This window comes from Mesoplodon densirostris, chromosome 8 (genome assembly GCF_025265405.1).
Source record: "Mesoplodon densirostris isolate mMesDen1 chromosome 8, mMesDen1 primary haplotype, whole genome shotgun sequence".
NCBI lineage: Eukaryota > Metazoa > Chordata > Mammalia > Artiodactyla > Ziphiidae > Mesoplodon > Mesoplodon densirostris.
The window spans coordinates 92,215,090-92,238,217 of NC_082668.1; the positions used below are offsets into that span (position 1 = coordinate 92,215,090).

The window sequence follows — 23,128 nt, forward strand, 5'->3', positions numbered from 1 at the left end:
CTGATATTCAAAATATTTTACAACTGGTATGGCCTAGGCACTGACCAGTCAGAAGGGATGCTGGCTTACTGCTGGATCAAGGACCTGGAGGCTACCCTCCCCCTGCAATAGGCCCCTGTAGCTGAAGGTGTAGGGGGAGATTAGAGGGGACTCCAGGAAAGCCCTGCTCAGGGCCAGCTTCTGAAGGGAAACTTGTAAAGGACCCCGTCTTCTGTAATTTGTGCACCATGTGCACAATGCTTCCGATTTATTATTCATTCAACAAATATTAAGTAACTACAATGTGAGGAACCTTATGAGAAAAGCAAAGGCAGTCACACATGCCCCCATGTCCTACCTTATTTCCTGGTAGAATAGATAAGAAATGTATCTCAGTAGCTACAGTAGAAACCAGAACTTTGTCTATGTTTTAGGATAGGTCCAGGAAAATGGGTATGGCTGTTGACAAAAAAAGAAGAGATCCTTTCTGGTTGTAGATCACAGAAGGCCTTCTGGAGGGCTCATTTCAGCTGTGGCTTTTAAAGGGTGGGGAGGAGTGATGATCATTTTTGTAATATATAGAAATATTAACTCGCTATGTTGTGCACCAGGAACGAACACTGTAGGTCAATATACTTCAAAAACAAACAAACAAACTCATAGAAAAAGAGATCAGATCTGTGGTTACCAGAGGCAGGGGGTAGAGTGAGGGAGAACTGGATGAAGGTGGTCAAAAGGTACACACTGCCAGTTATAAGTACTAGGGATATAACGTACAACATGATAAATATAATTAACATACATGAACGTTGGCAAGAGAGTAAATCCTGAGTTCTCAGCACAAGGAAAAACATTTTTGCTTTATTTTGTATCTATATGAGATGGTGGATGTTCACTAAACTTATTGTGGCGACCATTTCATGATGTATGTAAGTCAAATCAGTATGCTATACACCTTAACCTTACACTGTATGTCAATTATACCTCAATAAAACTGGAAGGGAAAGGAAATGAATGAATGAATGAATGAATGAATGGTGGGGAGGATTTGGCGAGGAGGAGCTAAAAGGGAGGACCATTCCAGACTGCGGGAAGAAGATGAACGGCACACACTCCCGAGAACTGGTAGGGCAGGGAAGGGCAGCCCTGGCTGGACTGGAAGGCGCTGGAGAGCACTGGTGGCACCTGTGTTGGCATCTGCTCCGAGTGGTGTGGCAGACCAGGTAAGGGGGCTCAGCAAGGACCACAGGCTCGGATCAAGGCTCCCTGGGGGTCAGCGTGTGTTCCCTAAGGGCCCTTTCATTTCCAAACTGGTCAGGAGCTCCCTCCACACCCCTCTCCCCGTTCTGAAAATACTAGAGAACAAAGAGGCGTTTGCCAAGTAGCCTAAGGGATTACATGCCCTTGCCTGGCTCCGACGATACAATGTTGCCCCTGGAATCGCTGCCCAGGAACAGGATGCATTCTCTCAGCCTGCTTGGAGGCAGCCCAGCGCTGCACCTGGCTCCAGTCCAATCCAGTGCGGGAGCCAGGAGAGAGTACGTGGCAATGGGGGGTGGGTGCTCCCTACTTCCTAGCACTGACTCAGTTGAGGCCGGAGGTGGGAAAGGGGAGGGTTGGTCAAAGGCAGATTTAAAATAGGAGTAGGCAGACAACACGGGGAGAAGTCATTTGAGAAGAATGATGGATTTCTCAGAGTCTGCTGTAGACAAAATTGGAAGAGAGTTAAAAGTCGTTTTTACCGTCTCCTATAGAATATAAGCGACCCTCATAATTTTAGTTGAATGACAAAAACTAGCTACGTGCTAATTGGAAAGAGCGCGGTCTCTGGAGTTCCCTAATCTGGTCCGAGTCCCTCCCTTGTCAGGAGAAGAACACAGTTCCTATTTACCTAGAAATGATGCACTGGTAGGGAGGGTTCATGGAGTCATGAAGAAGTCTAGGAAAAGGAAAGTTAGTGAACAGTAATTTGTTCTTGCCTCCTCTATCATAAGGCAAGAAAGATGGAGCTCTGTTCTCCATGACCGGTAGAGTCTTAAACAAAAACATTTGTAGAGCAAATGCAGGTTAGGATAACCAGCTACCCTTGTCTGAGGACTGTGTTCCCTGAGAACAGCCAACTCCCTCTGTTCTTATTCTACACCCACCAATCTGCCTTCTGATCTGCAATCTGGTTTCCTGAGTGGACTTGCTTTAGAGCATCCTGTATACATAACTAGCTCCCGTTTTCAAACAAAGCCTTTCTTCTATTGCATTATTTTTCATATTGGAGTCTTCAATCATATTCTTAGAGGTCCAGGAATTCTTTAGAATGATTTAAAATTTTTGTGTTTTCATTTTAAAGATAATATAAAAATTTTAACACAAGCATCACCTGGATCGCCACCTTTTCATAGAGTAATGCCAATGTTCAGACTAGATTTGCGTTTCTGACTGTTTTGATCAAGTGATCACATAAAGTCTCATGATGTAAGTACGAATACAATGTTTCTTAAAGTGGGATATATTCAAGAGTCTACAAGTTCTCAAGTTTGAGAAATATTTCCTATTTTAAATAATCTGACAAGCTGGTCTATACGTCAATTTCTTATAAGTTGGGCTATATGAATTAATCCTTTCCAGCCTAATCACCCTGAGTGAAGGGGTCCGGTAGTTATTTGATATGTAAGGCTGAGGATCACATCTGTTCTGTACCAGTATACTGCCAGTCAGTGAAGCAATCAGCCAGATGATCTCCTCCTGAAAAGCTCTTCTCTCTTCTGTGTGATAGATGGATTGTAATTGGTTAATCAGACAAACCCATCTTAGATTTGAAATAGAAGACTTTCTGATCCTGGGTAAATCCCTTAATCTCTGCTCTCAATTTTGTAAAATACAGGTGATACTAGCACCACCACTACTACCAACAACAGGGATCTTGTGTGAATAATTTCACACTTTCTGCCGTGCCGGGTCTGTCTGGCCCTGCTCCTGACACAGTGCACTAAGGGGCTTACAATTTGTCAAGAGACCAATGAGATAGGGAGGCATGAGAAGGAATATTTTGGGAGTCATCCCTGAGGTCTGAAGACTAGCTCTGGTGGAACTGTGATAAGTGTCTTTAGGCAAACAGCACATCTCAGAGACATCTTAGAGTCTGGGTGGGAGTAGCAATAAGCCTATTTTGGAGGCAAGTAACAAAGGACTCATTGGCTCTTGTAACTGGAAGTGCAGAGGTGGATCAGGCTTCAGTCTCAGCACTGCCCTCAGGACCATTTCTTTCTGCCACTCTGCCCTGCCACCCACAGTTTGACTCTCCTCATGGGCATAGGATGCCTGCCATGTGCTTCCTCATTTGGAGATGCTTCTGTTCAGCATTCCAAGCAAGAATTGTAAGGTTCACCCTGATTAGAGTCCTCCTTGACATCTGTCTTCTCCAACGTTCACATCCAATCTGTCAGAAAATGGCTCTACCTTCAAATTTTATCCAACATCTAACACCTCTCAGCGTCTCTGCTGCTACTACCCTATTGCCAATCATCAACATTTCATCTGCATTACTGGAGTCATCTCCTAACTGGTCCTCCCTGCTTCTGCTCCTGTCCCTCCTACCGCAGCCTGAACGATACTTTAAAAATATAAGTCAGGGCTTCCCTGGTGGCGCAGTGGTTGAGAGTCCGCCTGCCAATGCAGGGGACATGGGTTCGTGCCCCGGTCCAGGAAGATCCCACATGCCACAGAGCGGCTGGGCCCGTGAGCCATGGCCACTGAGCCTGCGCATCCGGAACCTGTGCTCCGCAACGGGAGAGACCACAACAGTGAGAGGCCCACGTACCGCAAAAAAAAAAAAAAAAAAAAAAAAAAAAAATATATATATATATATGTATATATAAGTCAGATCATGTCTGCTCAGAATCTTCCAATTGATTCCCATCTCACTGGAGTAAAAGCTGATGGCCTTGCAATGCCCTGTAAGGACATGATCTGACTCCCCTGTAACCTCTGACCTCAGCCTCTACCACCTCCCTCCCTTTCGTACTCCACTCCAGCCACACTGGCCTCCTGTTTCTGTTAACAGGACAGGTGTGCTCAGCTTCTGACCAGGGACTTTGTACTGGCTGTCCCCTCTGCTTGGGACAGTCTTCTTCTGGAGAACCACATGGCCCACCTAAGTCATGTTGTCAGTGAGGCCTACCCAGGACACCCCTTTGAAAATTGTAATGCCCGCAGACCCTCTGCATTCACAATCCTTCTACACTGCTTGTATTTGTCTATAGCAGTGCTCACCTAGTGTATTTATTGATTTGTTGACTGTTTACTCCCAGCTAGCATGTAAGGGATTTGTGTCTATTTGTATTATTGATGTATCTCCAGACCCTAGAACAGTATTTAGTTCATATCAGATGCTCAAAAATGTGTTGAATGAATGAATGAACAAATTGGACTGGCTTGGATACCCACTCTTCTTCTGAACTCTTAGGTGGGGAATGCCTAAGTCCTTAAAGCTAAGAGTACAACTTACCAAGGTTGGACCAAGCTGGGTGTCTCCAGAACCTGGAATTTAGATTATGCTCTAAGAAAGAATCTAGCACAAATCAACAGATAATCAGTGAGGTTAACAGCACCTACGATGCTTATTTAACATGATTATCCTTGGGTCCCACCATAAACTTACAAATCAAAATTTCGAGAGGCAGGGGTCACAAATCTGCTTTTTTTTTTGGTGTGTTCATTTGTCTCTTTTAATCAGCAGCCTGCAGCTGATTCTTCCCTTAACTAAAACCGAATAGTCTGGGTAGTACGTGTAAATGCTTGGCAGGAGCAACCCAGGTGTACTGTAAGACATAACTGGAGTATGGCAAAGAAAATTGAGATATGATACATGGCATTGACCTATCAGAAAAAAGAACATATAAACAGAAGAAGGTAGATGTAATATCATGTCATCTGCAAATAGTGACATTTTTATTTCTTCCTTTCCAATTTGGGTTTTGTTTTGTTTTGTTTGCCTAATTGCTCTGGCTAGGACTTCCAGTATTATGTTGACTAAAAAGTGGCAAGAGTGGACACACTTGTCTTGTTCCTGATCTTAGAGGAGAAGCTTTCAGCTTTTCACCATGAAGTATGATGTTAGCTGTGGGCCTGTCATATATGGCCTTTACTATGTTGAGGTACATTCCCTCTATACCCACTTTGTTGAGAGTTTTTATCATAAACGGATGTTGAATTTGTCAAATGCTTTCCTTCAATGGGATGATCATATGATTTCTATCCTTCATTGTGTTAATGTGGTGTATCACATTGACTGATTTGTGGATCCCTGGAATAAATCCCCCTTTATCATGGCATATGATCCTTTTAACATATTATTGAATTCAGTTTGCTAATATTTTGTTGAGGATTTTTGCATCTATGTTCATCAAGTATATTGGCCTGTAATTTTCCTTTCTTGTGGCATCCTTAATCCTGGTTTTGGTATCAGGGTAATGCTGGCCTCGTAAAATGAGCTTGGAAGAGTTCCTCCTCTTCTATTTTTGAAAGAATTTGAGAAGGATTGGTATTAATTCTTTGAATCCTTGGTAGAATTCACCAATGAAGCTGTCCAGTCTTGGACTTCTGTTTGTTGGGAGAATTTTGATTACTCCTTACCAGTAATTGGTCTGTTCAGACTTTTTATTTCATCAAGGTTCAGTCTTAGTAGGTTGTATGTTTCTGGGAATTTACCCATTTCTTCTAGGCTGTCCAATTTGTTAGTGTATAATTGTTCATAGTAGTCTCTTATGATCCTTTGCATTTCTGTGGCACCAGTTTAACATCTCCTCTTTCATTTATGATTTATTTATTTGAGTCCTCTCTCTTTTTTTCTTGGTGAGTCTAGCTAAAGGTTTGTCAACATTGTTTATCTTTTTAAAGAACCAGGTCTTAGTTTCATTGATTTTTTCTACTTTTTTTTTCCTTTTTTTTAGTCTCTTATTTATTTTCACTCTAATCTTATTTTCTTCCTACTACTAGCTTTGGGCTTCATTTGTTCTTCTTATTCTAGTTCCTTGAGGTGTAAAATTAGGTTGTTTATTTAAGACTTTTATTTTTTCTTGAGGTAGGTATTAATTGCTATGAACTTCCCTCTTAGAACTATTTTTGCTGCATCCTATAAATTTTGATATGTTACATTCCTAATTTTCATCTGTCTCAGGGATTTTAAAATTATTCTTTAGATTTCTTCTTTGCTCCATTTGTTGTTCAGCAGCATGTTGCTTAATCTCCACATATTTGTGAATTATCCAGTTTTCTTCATAAAATCAATTTCTAGTTTTATATCATTGTGGTCAGAAAAGATGCTTGATATGATTTCAATCCTCTTAAATTTATTGACTTATTCTGTGACCTAACATATTATCTATCTTGAAAAATAGATAGAGAAGAATGTATACGCACATGAGAAGAATATATTCTGTTGCTTTTGGATGGAATGTTCTGTAAATATCTGTTAAGTCCATTTGGTCTAACATGTCATTTAAGACCAATGTTGCCTTATTGATTTTTTGTCTGGATGATCTATCCATTGATTTAAGTGGGTTATTAAAGACCCCTACTATTATTGTATTGCTATCTATTTCTCCTTTTAGATTTGTTAATATTTGCTATATATATTTAGGTTCTCCTATGCTGGTGCATAAACATTTACAAGTGTTATAAATTCTTGTTGGATTTACTCCTTTATCATTATGTAATGCCCTTCTTTGTCTTTTAGTCTTTGTTTTAAAGTCTATTTTGTCTGATATAAGTATAGCGACTCCAGCTTTCTTTTGGTTTCCATTTGCACAGACTATTCCATCCCTTCACTTTCAGTCTGTGTGTCCTTACATTTAAAGTGAATCTTTTGTAGACAGCATATAGGTTGTCAGCCACTCTATGTCTTTTGATTGGAGAATATAGTCCAGTTATATAGATATTTAAAGTAATTACTGATAGGTATGTGCTTATTGCCATTTTGTTAATTGTTTTCTGGCTGTTTTTGTAGTCCCTGTCTGTTCCTTTCTTCTCTTGCTCTCTTACTTTGTCGTTTGATGACTTGCTTTAGTGGTATGCTTATATTCCATTCTCTTTCTCTTTTGTGTACTTACTATAGGTTTTTTGTTTTGTGGTTACCATGAGGCTTACATATAACAACTTACATCTATAACAGTATATTTTATGTTGATAACAACTTAAGTTTTCTGCCATCCCTATTTATAAGAATGCCAGTTATAGTGGATTATGGGCCACCCTACTCTTAATCAATTACATCTGCAATGAATGACTCTATTTCCAAATAAGATCACATTCCAAGGTACAAGGAGCTAGAACTTCAACATCTGGATTTGGAGGGGACACAATTCAACCCATAAGACCATCCACTTCTCTCAAGTGATTCTGAGATCACCAAACAACTTTCTGGTTACTAGCATGGTTCCCCAGATACACAGGATTTAGCAGTGAGGGTCCTGGAGAACAAACAGGAGTCTCCTGATCACTGGAGATGAATATCCCTTACAAGCCCTATTTCCAAGCAATCTCCACACCAAACCTAAGGTTCCAGGCCTAACAACCTCAAAAATGAAGAACATCACACTGTGTGCCCTCATTTAAAAGGGGATAGAGGTACCTGAGTTGCAGGCAGGTATTCCCAGATATTTTGCCAAAGATGGTCCATCTTTCCCTGGCCACATCTTCCGTGAACAACAGGCATTTTGAAAAGGAGTAAACTTCTGAGAGCTAGTCCTGCAGATCAGGGTAAATACATTTATCAACCCAGGAAAATACCCATCTGTCTTTACTATGCTCTCTGGCAGGATAGCCCCCAATACCTTTTTTATCTGGGAAGCTCCACCAAGAAGGAAGGTCTTGACTTCAACTTAAATATTCTTGCTTGCCATATCCTTTTCTGGTACCATCAAATATCTTTCAAGTGCTGTGTCCCTGGAAAGAATACAGGACTTAAATGGAGGTTCTTAGAAGCCCAGATATTGTCACAAACTAGGAAAACTGTTTTCTTATATTAGCTTAGACATTTTATCAATTAACTTCCTTGTTCTATCCGTAGAAAACGATATAATAAAAATGGCCTTAAAATGGCTCAGTTATGGTTGGTTAACTATATAACATGAACTCTGTAGGCCATTAGCACTAACTCTAAGCTTGAGAGTTTTAGATCAAGGCCAGGTTTCTTTAAAACTCAAGCCACACATCCAAAACTTGAGTGCAAGGAGATTTCCAAACCCTGGTGGTTGACCCAGAAATTTAATCCAACAAAATTTTAATATAGTAGAAGCCCTCTTAATGAAACACTGCTTAACTAACTGGATTAACCTTCACTCTCTATCCCTCTCTAACCCCCACTGATGCCAGGTGCACTGAATGCTAGGTGACTATTCTTTAAAACAGTATTTTTCAAACTGTAGGTCTTCATATCAATTTACTGGGTTGAAATAAATTCACTGGGTCATGACTAATATTTTTTTTTTTTTTTTTTTTTTTGCGGTACACGGGCCTCTCACTGTTGCGGCTTCTTCCGTTGTGGAGCACAGGCTCAGCCTGAACGGACGCGCAGGCTCAGCAGCCATGGCTCACGGGCCCAGCCGCTCCGCGGCACGTGGGATCTTCCCAGACAGGGGCATGAACCCGTGTCCCCTGCATCGGCGGGCGGACTCTCAACCACTGCGCCACCAGGGAAGCCCCATGACTAACATTTTTAAAATGAAACATTACAGAACAGTTGAATTGCATCCTTAGAATCAGTTATTCATTCTAAAATGTGTTGATGTCTATTACATAAAATAATGAAATGAGTGCAAAAGAAAAAACTCAAAACAAATAAATAAACCGGACATGAAAAATGATATAAAAATGAAGTTGAATGATTTCTGTAAAGACTCTATAAAGGCAGGTCACTAAAAAATAAATAATAAAAATTGATGTCAAATTAGTTGTGAGCTAGAAAATGGTAAAAGATGAGGAAAAAAATTGTAAAGCCTAAAAAACTCCCCACTTGTAATTGTTTTACAAGTGTCTTTATGTTCTCTCTCCACTACAGAAAAACAGAAGCTGGAAATCCTAAACACAATGAATCAACAGTGGGACTAGGGCTTCCCTGGTGGCACAGTGGTTAAGAATCTGCCTGCCAATTCAGGGGACATGGGTTCGAGCCCTTGCCGGGAAAGATCCCACATGCTGCAGAGCAACTAAGCCCGTGGGTCACAACTACTGAAGCCCGTGCATCTAGAGCCCATGTTCCACAAGAGAAGCCACTGCAACGAAAAGCCTGCGCACTGCAATAAAGATTAGCCCCCGCTCACCACAACTAGAGAAAGCCCACGCACAGCAGCAAGGACCCAATGCAGCCAAAAATAAATAAATAAATAAATAAATAAATAAATTTATTTATTTTTTTAAAAAGTGGGACTAACGCAAGAAAAAACTATGAGTAAGTTTAATCAGAGGACCCACAGTGAGCCCAACACCTAAAGACTGGGGAAAGAATGTATACACTTTAAGTAAAAATAAAAAGTTTAAGGTTTAAGGTGTTTTCTAAGCCTCAATCATATCTAATAAAAGGACTTATATATTTTTAAATTTTGGCCAGTCCTTGGAATATGGTGGAATAGGACTTGACCACTATAAACTCACTGCCCCTATCAAGTAAGGAATCACAAAGCATACCCTTAATGTATCAGAGAATATAATAATATAATTAGGGCAAAGTATGCAAAAAATAATAGTTTCACATCAGGAAGGACTACCCACTTATAAGCTAAAGATTTGTAATCAGCCCAGATAACTAGTTTTCTATGAAGCTTTTCCTGTCTCCTTCTCACTGTGCTCTTGCCTCACTACAACGGGCTACTCCTTCGTGTCCCACTGGCTGCTGTAAGTTTGCCTACTCATGGACATATCAAAGCTCCTGTGATAATTCTCTATAACATCATTATTTATATATGCATGTCCATCAATGAGACCCTAACCTCCTGGAAGATAAGGACAAGGTCTTGACTGGTATTCCCAGCATCAGCACAGGGTGTGGCATTTGGTAGGTGCTTAGTAAATTTTTGTTGAATGAAAGAATAACTGTGCAAATAAATCAAGCTGTTGTCCTCATTTTCAATAAAAACAGAAGGTAACTCTGTTTGAAATAAATTGCAAATTTGAAATTTTAAAAAAAAAGTGTTTTCCAACAGCATTTGCTCACTCACTTCATGTCTTTGGGTGCCATTTTGGTAGTTCTCGCAATATTTCAAAGTTTTCCATTTTTATTATATTTGTCATGGTGATCTGTGATCAGTGATTTTTTTTTTTTTTTCTTTTTGCGGTATGCGGGCCTCTCACTGTTGTGGCCTCTCCCGTTGCGGAGCACAGGCTCCGGATGCGCAGGCCCAGCGGCCATGGCTCACGGGCCCAGCCGCTCCGCGGCATATGGGATCCTCCCAGACCGGGGCACGAACCCGTATCCCCTGCATCGGCAGGCGGACTCTTAACCACTGCGCCACCAGGGAGGCCCTGTGATCAGTGATTTTTGATGTTACTACCGCAAAAGACTATGATCACTGAAGGCTCAGATGATGGTTAGCATTTTTTAGCAATAAAGCATTTTTAATTAAAAAAAAATGTTACAGTAATACAAGCAGAATGGCACTGGTGCATCTCTAAGCCAAAAAAGAAAATCACTGGAAAGGTCAAAATTCACTAGACTGCTACAGCTTGGTTGAAATAACCATTAAGACCATTTTGCCTTGACTCTGGATTTAATATGAACCCTTCTATGATTTTCATTCCCTGCCTTGGATCTTGATCCTTCAGGGGAAGTTCCTAAACAAGCAAGACAAGTATTCTGGTCACTGAAAAGGAGATGTCTTTATACTTCAAACTAATAAGTTGATTTTCTAGCATGAATCAGAAAAGATTCACTAGTCTGAAAAAGAAGAAAAGAAAACTATTGCTTTATTCTCAGGATTTTTTTTCCCTCCATCTCTAAGTATCCAAAATATGATCATTTTTATAACCTAAATTATATAAAGTACTTTTCCTAAGTAACACAGTAATACATACTTTGAAAAGTATGGAAAGGACTAAAAAGTATAAAGCAGGAGAAAAAAACCACTCATAATTCTACTCCAGCAGGGCATCAACTCTATACTTTGTCATGTTCACTTCCAATTGTCTTTTTTACAGTTTTCTTTATATAATTTAAATTACTATAATGATACCTTTTTATGGTCCTAACCTAACAAGATAACTTCATCTATTAAGTTTTTTCTATTTACCCTGCCCCATGAAGAGTTTTCCTTTTTCATAACTTCAAATTTTCTAGAAAAATCTCTCTCTAGGTATCAGAGAAATTTTATTAATTATTCAATCCACATTTATTGAACACAAGCTATGTGAAATGTATCAAATTGGTGTCAGAGTATACATAGAAATGACAGTATGTTTAAAGAAGTTAAAAAGCAGGTTGAGGAAACAATCCACCTATATGTACACAAAGAAAACATGTCAAGCAACCCCCTGCTTAATGGATTAGGTGGCAAAATAATGGGGTGCATAAGAGGGGATACCCAGGGTGGCTGAGGAGAAAGGGGGCTCATGGCTCTGACAGATAAGACTAGATAAACTCTACATGAATCATTTCATTGAATCCTCCAGTCAACCTTGTAAGGTATTATTATTATCTCCATTTCACAGTGGTGGAAACTGCAGTGCAGGGAGATTAAGTAATTTGCCTCAAAGCATAGAGCTAGTTAGTGGTGGAGGTGAGATTCAATCAAAGTCTTTCTCTAGAGCTGGACTCAGCACTGCCTTCTATGAGGTGTCCAAAAGCCCAGGGGAGTCAAAGAATAAGGGGAGACATCCAATCAAGTGTTAGCAGAAACTAAAGTATGACCTTGTTACCTGGGGGGAAAACAAATGCAATAAACATGACTATTCAATGATAGGATTCCCAGGAGATCACCACGGGGAGGACAGGAAGGAAGACAAGGTGTCTGGACCATTCTTCAAAGATGCTCAGCACTTCGGTCCTACTGGAAGACAGGGCTTGCCAGGGGACCTCCTGGCTTTTTTACTTCGGATACACTGCCTCGCTTTCACCCCACCACTCGGTGTAAGTTTGGGGAGAGGGGTTCCTGGAACAAAGACATTCTTCTTCATGGATGCACACTCCGGCTCACATACCTCGGTACATGCTCGCATTCACACACCTTAACCTGGAAGTTTCCCCCGCACTTCTTCTGACAGTTTCCCACTTGAGGACCACAGAGATGCAGACCTCATTCTCACATATGGGAGCCCCTTGGAGAGGTTGGTTGGGGAATCGGAGGAGTCACACTGAACCCCGGGCCATCAGACTCCCGCCATTCAGACGAGCACCAGAAGCTAAGTACGCTCTTGGCCAATGCCTTCTACAGAAAGCACCGCGCGGCCACACTCCAGCCTCACACCCGCGTTCGGGCACTAGTGCAGCTGAACCGGCCTCAAGGGCTGCGGGGCCTCCGCCAGCCGCCCCTCCTTCCGCGGCTTCGACGCTGACTTCCGCTCCCTTCCCCGGGCCGCGACGCCCCAGCTGTCCCCCAAGCCGCCCGGGGACGTGCGGGAAACAGGAGTCGGCGCTCCCCTCGACGTAGCCAAGCGATCACCAGCCTCCTTGTACGACTTCCTTGGGCCCGGCCAGAATTCCGGGGGCGCAGACGGGGGGCGTGGCCAGAAACCCCCGCCCCGAGCCCCGAGTCCCGCCCCGCCGTGGCTCGCGTTCCCTCCCCCACCTCCGCTCCGCCTCCACCTCTCCCCTCCCCTTCCGGCTCTCCCTCTCTCCCAGCCCCCACTCTCTTCCCACTCTTCCTCCCTCCCTCTCCCTTCTTACCCTCCCCTCCCTCTCTCTTTGCCATGTCCCCTCCCCCTCCTTCTCTTCCCTGCTTCCTTCTTCCCTCCCCCGCGCCCTGCGGGGAACGGGGCACCCGGCGGAGGTGAAGACCCCCTTCCCTCCCCAGGGAGCTAGAAGCCGTGACACTTGAGGCCCTGGCCGCGCTGGCCGCCTGTGTCTCGGCGCTTCTGGACCCGGAATTGGCAAACGCTGAGCCGGTGACACCCGCCAAACGGGTTAAAGGCGAGCAAAGGTGTTTCGAGGAGGCTCTTTCGGTTAATCAAGTTTTCACACGAATGGCTCCTCCCTTAGGGTCAGGGAAGTAAGAGGCAACATTGCAGCTCCTTAGAGAAAATGTTTGGACCCTCTCGGCCCTGAGGCATGGTGGAGAGTGGGAAAGATTTTAGGTGAAGGAGCAAAAGGCCCAGGTCAGGCCCAGCTCGCCTGTGTCCTGGGCCTCTTCAAGGGGATTTGAGCCCCTTGACGCCCCTGCAGGTGCCCTCCAGGCCCTCAAGGTGCTAGAACCATCGTCAGTACCTTCCCCTGGTGATCCTCAAGGCTTCACTAGAAAACAGTATTTCAGATTGGGGGAGGGGATTACAATCCCAAACCCTAGGAGTTTAGAGCCAACAGTCTGATGTGACCAAAAAACAAAGTGATGTGCTCAAGGGGGGAAAAAAAAATTAGAAATACAGGAAGTTCGCCAGATCTGAAGTAAAAAGATTGACTTAAGCCCTGGCATTGCCTCAGGCTAGTTTTAGGCCTTGAATGAGTCACTGAAGCTCTTTGAGACCATTTCTTCATCTATAAAATGGAATAATAATCCCTACCCTCAGGGTTGTTGTGAGGAGAAACAGGTAATGCATGATGATGTAAACTATAAAATTCCATACAAATGTAAGCTATTATATCTTCTGAGATTTATGGCCCAATCTAAGGAGAAAAGAAAACAGGATAGCTTAACCCCAACTTCCAGCAAGACCACAGTGAAAGCTATATTTCCCAACACTGTTTTAGCAATACCCTGAAGGAGACTCCAGGGACCTGTGGGACTGTCACAAAATTCTTGCAAAATTGTCTTTAACTGGGATACTTGTATTTCACCATCATTTTTTAAAAGCTTACCATCTGAGAAGAGGGATTTGTTATGAATCAAAGATTGGGTGTCAAGATAGTGAAAATATAGTTGAGGATTAGGAAACATTCAGTTAAGCCAAATAAACCCCGTTGTTTCTTTGTTGTTTTACTACAGAATTCCTCAGAGCCTTTGGTATGTTATGCTCCAGAAAAAAAAAAAAACACTATTACTAATAGTTGTGCTAATGTTGATGGGATCCAAGTGTTTGCAGCTTGGCATCTTTGTCAGCCTTAAGCCTTTACCCAGAAAGACCCCCATCTTCCTGACAGTTGGGCAATAACCAAAGCAGAGAGTCGTGCAGTGCAGAATCACGGGAACAGACTCTAGGGGCCACCACCTCATATAGTGAGCCCCTACCACAGTGCCCCTGAGATGGCTTTATAGGCCCGACGTGCCTGCCTCCACCCTGCAGACCCCTGATGCATTCAACAACCTTCACCCTCACTCTTCTCAGTCACCTCGCCTTTCACCCTCTTGGACCTCAGGAACCCTAATGTTTGTCAATGGTGAACAGACATGTGCCCCTTCGTGTTAGAAGGGCTTGCTGCCAGTGTCTTCTTATTTAGAGAAAACTGCCTCCATGAAGAGAGCCCAGTTTCTCCTCTAGGCCCTTGTCCATTCCGCTCCTGTTCCCAGCCAGGCCACGGTGGATTTTTCCTCACTGAGAGGGGAGACCCCACCTAGCCATTGGCTGAGGTCACTGACCTCATTGTCATGAGAGACTTGTGGCTCCGTAGATATTGTTGGTCAGGATGAGGCTAACTTGGGCATTATGTTTTTCTAAAAGAAAAATATTAACTAAATCATAATCCATATGGTTTGTGGATAAAGCAAAATCATGAGGGTTGTTCACAAATGGCTGTAGTTGAGGGAACATTCATCCAGTGAATAACTCACCTGGCATCAAGGAGTGCCCCGAGGGTATGAGGGAGGCTGGGCTTGGGAGTGGGGGACTGAGACGGGTGAGAGAAAGGGGAGGGAATCCTGTGGGTCCAGCCTGAGCCAGTGGGCCTTCCCTCACAGCATCACACCTCCACACTCTTCCTTGAGCAGAGCTTCAGCTGCACTGTAACACTAATAGTGAGAAAATCCTAACAGTTCTTGACAAGAAAACTCACTGGGGTTTCCAGCAGGAGGGCAGGAGTTTTCATGACACTGTATCCCACAGACAGAGCAGGAATTAACTTTGGATATTTGACTTCATGTGCTCAGAGGAGAGGGCCACACCTGTCACTCTGCAGTAATAAATTGCCCAATTAATTATCTACTAATGTCCCCTAAAAACTATCACTCTATTTCACTGTAACCTATTTATCAATAAGACCTCCCCCCCCAAAAAAAAAGTCACTCGATATTTTCTCCAAGAAAATATCTCCAAATTGTCAGCAGTCTCCCGTGTGCCCTAATTACTGTGTCACTAACTGTGTTGGTTCCATTCCTTTTTTCCACAAAATGGGTCCCTCAGCATTGGCTGATCATAGTTATCATTTTTTAATGTTCAACCCTGATGGATTCACAAAGAGTTTCCCCAAAGCCGCCGGCCATGTGGGCCAAATGCATCATCGCGAGATGAGTGTGAATTGAGTAATTCCGTCTCAGCCATTTGTGAACACCTCAGAGGAGAAAATGTCAACAGCGCATGACTGTGATTGAAATAGTTATGAATTCGAATTCAGCTATACTCCTTCTAAGGATTATAACTGCATGATGTTAACCACCTATTACCTTTACATTTCATAGTTTGTACATAGTTTAATTTTTCTACCATAATTCTTGGCCTACCACCTATGGGTAAGATAACACCAAAGGAGCCAGAGATTTACTCTCTAATAATACTAATTACAAAAACAATAATAGCTAACAGTTAACAAGTACTTACTATAGGCTAGGCCCAGTTCTGAGTGCTTTGTGTGTATTATTTAATCCAACAAAGACTCTATGAGATGGTTATTGTTATCCCCATTTTACAGATGAGAAACTGAGGCACAGAGAATTTTATTAAGGTTACATAGCTGGGCATCTGCCATGAGTCCACGTCCTTAAAACCGACTGCCCCTACCAGAAGCAGCAGCATCTTCATTATCATAAAAAATATTTATTGAATACTTATGACGGGCAAGTGAACAGCTTCACATGCATCCTCTCGTTTAATTCTCACCCAAACCCCATAAGGAAGTGCGATTATTCCCCATTTTATGGAAGAGAACACTGAGGATTACGTAGCTGTGTGCCCAACTACTACGTGCCAGGGTAGGGACAATGACTCTGTCAGACTCTTTACCATTGTGAGAGTTGCCTGTAAGGAAAGGATTCTGATCCCGGCAAAGCAGCAGGCCCTAAATAAAGCCACTAGCATATCAGCAGGGAAATTTAAAATGCCCTGGAACACCCTCTGGAAAAATGGAAGATTCTATGGCTGGAGTAGCTGGGGCTGAAAATACAAAGAGACTGTGGGGCACAGAAAGTAAAGTACCACTTAAAACAAAGCAAAACACAAAAAAGGATGAGGGCATGCCAAAAGGACACAAGAGCAAATCTGAAAGAGCTCCTAACGTCCAAAAGTGGAACAATTTGAGCAACAAAATTAATAATAATATTATTAGATTATAACTCAAAGAAAAAATAAAGACCCATGAGTCCATAGTGGTATAAATGATTGAATTCATTAATAAATGAGTAGAAGAGACGAACTGTCCTTACAGAAGGATTCCAAATTATAATTGTGGAAGGAACGAGGGAAATCAGAAATTACCTTTAAAGCCCCATAGTAGTAACTGCTGTAGGCAGGATCCACTGAGGAATGTGAAAAGTAGTGGTTGAAACTTTAAGGAGAGACAGGATCTTTGTATAGCCTCAACGCATGCACCCAAAGATATTAATTAATTACTGTGGTGTGTTTAACATATACCCACAAAGGTTTGCTACTCCTTCCTCCAGAGAAGGAGCTTAATTTCTTTCCCCTTGAGTGTGGGCTGGATATAGTGACATACTGGTAACAAGGTTATGGAAAAGAAAATTAGTAACTTTATAGTGGCAAAATCTGGCAGATACCACCTTAACCAAGTGACCAAGGATCATATCGTCTGTAATATGTCATGCTCATATCATGAGCCCCCTGATACGACGTCATGAGAAAGGCACTTCCCCTTTGGGGTCTTCTTCCCAAATATTCATAACCCCAGTCTAGTCATGAGAAAACATCAAACCCAAGCCCAAATTGAAAGACAGTCTACAAAACTCCTGACCAATGCTCTTCCAAAGTGTCAAGGTCGTGAAAGACAAGGGAAGCCTGAGAAGCTGTCACAGATTGGAGAAAATTAAGGAGACAGGACAAGTAAATCCTACGTGGTATCCTGGATTGGATTCTAGAACAGAAAAAGTCTTATATTAGCAGGAAAACTGGTGGAATCTGAACAAAGTCTAGTTAATAGTCCCCTGTCAATGCTAGGTTCTCAGTTTTGATAAGTGTATCATGATAGGTAAGTTATTAACAGTAGGGGAAGTTGGATGAAGGGCTGAAGGGACCCCTATGTGATGGCTTCAGGGAGGGGAGTGCCCAGAGGTTGAGGACTGGGTCGAGGCTGTCGATAATCCCTTGTACCTGTAGGTTGCTTTGTGACTGTTAGTGCTTCCAGATGTTCTCTCCTCAGACTGGAACAACTCACCCAGTTTCAGGATTTTCTCTATTAGCTTTTGAAAACTTGGAGGAAGACGTGTGGAAACAGGTAGCCAGATTAGGGAGTACAGAGTGGGCATGGAGACATCTTGGGTTGATGGCAAAAACTAAGAAAATCAGAATACAGTATGGACTTTAATTAATAATATATCATGGGCTTCCCTGGTGGCACAGGGGTTGAGAGTCCGCCTGCCGATGCAGGGGACACGGGTTCGTGCCCCGGTCCGGGAGGATCCCACGTGCCGCGGAGCGGCTGGGCCCGTGAGCCAGGGCCGCTGAGCCTGCGCGTCCGGAGCCTGTGCTCCGCAACGGGAGAGGCCACAACAGTGAGAGGCCCGCGTACCGCAAAAAAAAAAAAAAAAAAAAATCATTATTGGTTCATTAATTGTAACAAATTGCCATGCTAACAGAAGAGAGTAATAATAGGGGTAGTTGTTGGGGGGGCGGGTGAGGATAATATGGGAACTCTCTGTGCTATTTTCTCAATTTTTCTGGACAATGAAAACTATTCTCAAAAAATAGAGCCTATTTAAAATGAAAACTTAAAAATTGCCCTGTCTGTGCTCCTAAGATAAACAGAGCATGGAGATTCACCGAAGGTTCAGCAGAGCTGCCCTGGTTTGGCTCCAAGGACTTGTGACGGTGCCACAGAGAGGATGGGACAAGTGGCAGAAGAATCACAGAGAGGATAGATGGACGTGGAGGAGGGGACACAATTAGTCATAAGAAAACAGGAAATGGAGGGCTGGTGGGAGAGCAAATGAAGGACACCCTGTGCTTCAGGCGATCTGTGTTAGTGGCTGCCCTGACCCATAATTCATCCCTCTTACCTGCTCCTCTTCCTCTTGCACCTGTTGCCTTTACTAGATACTCTGTTTGCCCCTTCAGATTCCCTCTCCACCCTTTTCCGCCCTGCTCTGTGCCCCAGGGGACTCCCCGCCTGTGCCCTCTCTGGGCCAGGTCACAGCCCCTCCCCACAGCTCTCACTGGGTTCTGGTGATCGCCTCTCCTCTCGGCCCGTCCAGGCTAGGTGTGGGTGTGCTTCCCCACAGTGGGTAATTCTGGGGTCCTGCACCATTCCTTGCTGGTTTCCTTGAAGTCAGCCCACATCTTGGTAAGTCCTCCCTTTATTAAACTCTTCTCAGTTACTCAATTGAATGCATCATCTGTTTCCTGCTGAGACCACAACTGATATGTTTATTGTCTATTGTTTATCCTGCCCTTCAGAAAAGAAACTCCACGAGGGCAGAGATTTTGTATGCTTCCTTCACTGCTGTGAAGAAAATATTTGTTGAGTAAATGAGTGAGTGTTCATTTTATCCTTACTGTAATTACTAAGCTGCATGTGGCTACAGAGCCCTTGAAATGCGGCTGGTGCGAGTGAAAAACAATTTTAAATTTTATTTAATTCTAAGGGCCACACATGGCTAGTGGCTACAGCGCTGGTCTAAGGAGACTTCCTGAGCTCAAGGCAATTCTCTAACTACTGAGGTCCACTCTGCCCCAACAGGGGTTGAACAAGAGTAACTCAAGGGCCTTGGCTGTTTCCTTTGCCCTGGGTAACTGCAGCGCTGGGCTTTCTGGCGTTCTCTCTAGGCTGGCAAACTTGGGAACGTAGGTCGTGCTTTTATACGTTTACATTTTTACATTTTTATTTCCTTGCAAACTTTCTGTTCCTTGGATAATAGAGTTATAGTGTGCTCAACAAGCCCTTGCAAACTTGCAGCTTACAAAAGAGCTCTGGCCCCTAGCCAAGGGAGTCTCCAGCTGCTGACTGACCCTGCCTGGAAAGTCAACTTGGAAGAGATGCAAATGTCCTAATCCTCTTCCAAACCACTCTAAGTAGGTTTTATCCAGTGACCTGTAAAACCAAATTAGTAAAGGGACACTTTAATTCCAGCTCATTAGAGAGCTTCTAAAATCTTTGAGAAAGCCAACACAGCAAATTTCTGTGCTGGGGGGCTGAGAAACCCATCCCGTTTTCAAAAGCAAAATGTCCTTGCTTTCCCATAGTTTCTCTTACATTACTCAGCATACAGAAAATATTTTCCGAGGCTTTCACAAGATCCCCGGTGAAGGTGGGAAGCAGTTCTCCAAAAGGAGACAAATACGGTGGCCCAGCGAGGTCAAGTGATTTTCCCCAAGTTCTGCCAAGTTTGATCCCAATTCTGGTCTCCTTACTCTCGTACAGGGAACATTTGCACTGTTCTGATTACTACCCAGGAGCTGGCTTATTGCACAATATCAGGAAATAGTCCATATGAAATCCTGGCCCACAGAGCGTACATGTTCTGCTTTTTATTCTGCAGCTTTTTTATAAAGTGTGTTTTCCTTTCCCATAATGTCATCTGGAAGCAATTCCTCCCAACAGCTGGATTTGCTTTCACAATTGGTAAACATGTAAAATGGAAGGCAGGGGAAGATGCTGAGTGTCACTAGAGAGCCTTTTCCCCACCCGCTTGGCTCACGTTCTGAGGCTTATCTTGGGTCTCTGCACAAGCCTCATCAAAACCGAGAATGTCTTCAAACAAGCGACCCACCCTGCACTCCCTCCTTCAGAGAGTCAGCATGTTCTTTGGGGGAGAAATTTTCTGAATACTTCGCAGATAAAATGGATCAGATGCAGACCAGATTCCAGCTGCCAGGAACTCTGTGCTACATGTGGGGGCCGGCAGAGCAGCATCCCCCCAAAGTTCCCACCGTCCTGGTTACAGTCAGAATGTCTGGGGTCCCCCGGGGAGCCCGACTGAGAGCAGAGTGCTCCCAGCGCCGTGGTCACCAAAGCCAATAAAGGGAAGACAAGAGCCCAAAGAGCGCTAAGTGGGTCATCAAAGAAGATATGAATGTCCCCCAAATGCACTCGGCAGGAACATTTCCACGCAGACACAAGCAGAAAGGCAGCCCAGTGCTCTGGAATGGCCTAGGCCCGGGACACAGCTGTCATCTGGGTGTTGGCTCACACCTCTCCACTCTGTTCACCAGCATGTCTAGCTCTGGCCCAAGAGGTCCAGAGGCACACTTAACGCTGCAGTACCGCACTAGAGGACAAAGCGCAGGCTCCAGGCACTTTTTGCTCTCATGTAAGAAATGCTATTCTTTGGATCAAAGTTTCACATCTAGGGGAAATCAGCCTAGCATAAGGCTGAACTCTCAGAGGGAGCACGAGAGTATGCCAGTGGCAAGGCAGCCGTACGAAGATGTAGGAGAGGGCCTGTGTGACCCGGCCCAGCTGCATGGATGACCTCAACTCGGTGCTGGCCAGTTTTGGGGTGGGTGAGGGGCTTCCTTCCAAGCACCACTAACCCTCTAGGTAGCCAGGGCCCCAAACCCCATGAAGGAGCTTCCCTGTGTTGTGGGCCTTTGACTGCAAAGTTCTCCCAGCAGCGATGGGCGTCCCTTCCACTGAACACACAGGAGGAGAGACAGGGGCAGTGCTCACCAGAGGACCCCGAGGAGGGCGGCTGCCTAGCCACTCAGCACAAGCCGCAGAGAGAGCCCCTCTGCCTGGACCCTCAGTGTGTGGAGCGCTCCCCCCTCATTTCTGCTTCTATCCTGGGGTCCCTCTTCTCTCTCTCTCCTCCAGCTTCCTCCTCTTCCTCCTCTAGGTGGAAGCTGTATCTTGTCTGGAGCCAGGGACAGAAACTGCATCATACATTTCCCCAAATCTCATGGTCTCATACCTGGAATTTTGAAAATCTGAGATTCTGGTTCCATGACAGGCCTGATACCTTCAAATCGTGGTCACTCTGGTCTGGTCAACTGAACTGCTCCAGAGGGGTCTCAGAGTACACTTGGAAAGAGTCACAGAAGCCTAGGACAGAGGGATGGGTGGTAAGAGCAACCCACTGGTTAGTGCCGCAGAATGATCCTCTAGATTAAAGCAACAGAAGAGACATAACGACCAAATGCAAGTGTGCACCTGGTTTGGATCCCGATTCAAACAAACCAATTATAAGAAGACATTTGGGGATAATCAGGAAGATTTGCATTTGGACTGGGTATGTCTACAGCCATACCACCTTGAATGTGCCTGATCTTGAATTTGGACTGGGTATTAGAAAATATTTAAGAATTTATTGTTAATTTTGATATGTGTGATAATGGTGCTATGGTTATTCTATAAGTAAATGTCCTCATCTCTTCAAAAGCCTATACTGCATATTCAGGGGTGAAATACAATGTCTGGGATTTATTTTTAAATACTTAAGGAAAGAAAAAACTGATGAAGCAAATTGGCATTTTAGTCCATTTGGACTGCTGTAGCAAATACCATAGACTGAGTGGATTATAAACATTTATATCTCATATAAATGTGTTTTTTTTTTTTTTCTTTTTTGCGGTATGTGGGCCTCTCACTGTTGTGGCCTCTCCCGTTGCGGAGCACAGGCTCCGGACGTGCAGGCTCAACGGCCATGGCTCATGGGCCCAGCCACTCCACGCATATGGGATCTTCCCAGACTGGGGCATGAACCCATGTCCCCTGCATTGGCAGGCATACTCTCAACCACTGCACCACCAGGGAAGCCCTCATATAAATGTTTTTATCTCATAGTTCTGGAGGCTGAAATTGGATTATAAGCATTTATAAGATATAAATGGATTATAAGCATTTATGTCTCATAGTTCTGGATGCTGAAAGTCTAAGATCAAGGTGCTGGCAGATTTGGTGTCTGGTGGGAGCCCTCTTCCTGCTTTATAAATGACTGTCCTCTCACTTAACCTCACATTGTGGAAGAGGTGAGGGAGTTCCCTGGGTTCTCTTTTATAAGGGCACTAATCCCATTCATGAGGGCTCCACCCTCATGACCTAATCACCTCCCAAAGGCCCCACCTCCTAATATCATCACAGTGGGGATTAGGTTTCAACACATGGCTTGGGATGGGACACAAACATTCAGTCTATAGCATATAGCAAGGTGTTAATGTTTAAATTTAGATGATGGGTATATGGGAGTCTTTTTTTTTTTTTTTTTTTAGTAAAATGGTTTTTAAGTTTTTAATGGCTGCATAGTAGTCTATCATATGGTGGAAGAGCAGTTTCTTTAAATTGTATTTTTTAAATTAATTTTTAGAATTGAGATGTAATTGAAATATTACATTGTGTAAGTTTAAGGTGTACAACTTGAGATTCTTTGTACTTTTATGTATGTTGAAAATTTTCTTATAATAAAAAGTTTAAAATAGAGACTATTTTATCGCAACAACTCACAGAACCAAACACCTGTTTACCAACCTTGATGGTGGCTGAATTCTGCACTAAGTTTCTTAATCTGATGGTCAAACCAGGAGTCAGGTCTCAGGTATAATGGGGAGATGACAGAGAGGAGCCAGTGGAAGATGACCCTTATAAGCTTTGACCAGGGGTTGTAGCATACCTCCCAGCTCGTCTGCCTGGTCAGAAGTGGAGGGAGCTTGTCTCCCAGGACAAATGCAGCCTCCTTCGCTCCAGCTCCTGCTGGCTTTTAGG

At 43.6% G+C, this 23,128-nt stretch overlaps 1 long non-coding RNA gene across 1 annotated transcript in view; it reads right to left on the reverse strand.

The window, feature by feature from the left end:
- Positions 1 to 12,654, reverse strand: part of LOC132495070 (uncharacterized) — a 37,153-nt gene extending 24,499 nt beyond the window's left edge. The window contains exons 1-3 of the long non-coding RNA XR_009533202.1: positions 12,163 to 12,654; positions 7,806 to 7,917; positions 7,604 to 7,719 (exon numbers count right to left, since the gene is read on the reverse strand). This is a non-coding gene — a long non-coding RNA (uncharacterized LOC132495070). The remainder of the gene's footprint in view (positions 1 to 7,603; positions 7,720 to 7,805; positions 7,918 to 12,162) is intronic.
- Positions 12,655 to 23,128: the final 10,474 nt, after the last annotated feature.